Source organism: Amphimedon queenslandica, unplaced genomic scaffold (genome assembly GCF_000090795.2).
Source record: "Amphimedon queenslandica unplaced genomic scaffold, v1.1 AMPQUscaffold_6041_Cont21997, whole genome shotgun sequence".
Classification (NCBI taxonomy): Eukaryota; Metazoa; Porifera; class Demospongiae; order Haplosclerida; family Niphatidae; genus Amphimedon; species Amphimedon queenslandica.
Genome location: NW_003553664.1, coordinates 1 through 1,327, shown reverse-complemented (window position 1 = coordinate 1,327; position 1,327 = coordinate 1). Strand labels below are relative to the sequence as shown.

Sequence of the window (1,327 nt, the reverse complement as noted above, 5' to 3'; positions counted from 1 at the left end):
ATTCTAGAATAAGCAACTTCAACCTCTTCTTCTGCTACATTTTTATCATACTCTTTTCAAAAATAAACAAATAATGGTAAATTTTTGGAAAACCTAACCTATTTTAGGCTGTGGTTTCATTAGCTCCTTTTCTTCATACTTCTCTGCAAAAGTTTCATCTCTGAGTCTCTGTATGTACATCTAAGAGTGCTATTAATGTGTTAATTTCACTTACAGATTGTCTTTGATACTACAGCAAAAATGAATTATTATGTAGCAATAAAATACAAAAAGTGAGCTTACCATATCACTAGCTGGCTATTGTGACAGTGTGATGCAATAGGTAAAAAGAAAATAATTAATACAATCAAGTTCAATATAGCCTGCCATGTACTTACAACCTAAAAATAAATAATCATAATTATATTCATATGATATAGGTAAAGTAAACTTACTGTGCTATGTCTCTATTGTCATCCAGAAAGGAATGATTTTGAATAATTATTATACTAAAAGTAACTTTATAAATAACTCACTCTTTTTTCCTCCATTACTCTGCTACTTGTATTCTAGCAAAACATGTAATTTATCTTAATGAAGATAACAGTCCAAATATGGGCTAATTATTATGCTGCAGTTAAAGCCTTTTCACATAATCACATGCGCTTTTAAAAATAATCCGTGTTCACATTGGGTGGCTTCTTCTACTGAATACGACGCTATGCTGCGATTTTAGCGCGAAAAGCCAAAATTAAACGTTGATTTTCTGATTTAGTTTGCCACATGCAAGTGCTTTACTCAACTTACTGAGAGTAGTTTAGGGAAGAGTTTCAGCGAAGACGAGGAAAGTAAAAGTTTAAAGTAATTATTATTCTTGGTACCTATAAAACTGTATAGCCCTAACTGCTTCCAAGACAACTTCCGCTTCAGGTCCGCGCCCCTAGTACTAGAGGTCACATGCACACCATGGATGATAATCTATGGTCACACGACGACAATAGATCATTAAAATTCCCATGATCCCATCTCTGTCACACGTTATCTTGTTCAACTTGTAGTGTGTGAACTGGTTGGCAGCAAAGACAAAGTAAGCAAAGACGTCATAAAAAGGGTTGATTTTTATATCTACATGTAGGGATGTTAAAACAAAAACCTACAGAAAGACATACAAAAAAGTGAGGAAAAAGCCTACACTACGCCATCCATTACAAAAAGTTTTAAAAATAGCAGAAATAGCATTTACATTGTGTGTGTGTGTGTGTATCTCATTAATGAGATTCATAGATGAAATATAACACGCCAATATGGGTTGATACACCCTCCACCTCGGATACTTTGAATTGATATC

At 33.7% G+C, this 1,327-nt stretch overlaps 1 long non-coding RNA gene across 1 annotated transcript; it reads left to right on the top strand.

The window, feature by feature from the left end:
* Positions 1–987: 987 nt before the first annotated feature.
* Positions 988–1,154, top strand: LOC109592184 (uncharacterized). Its single transcript, XR_002190221.1, has 2 exons — positions 988–1,066; positions 1,115–1,154. It is a non-coding gene; the product is annotated as an uncharacterized LOC109592184 (long non-coding RNA).
* Positions 1,155–1,327: the final 173 nt, after the last annotated feature.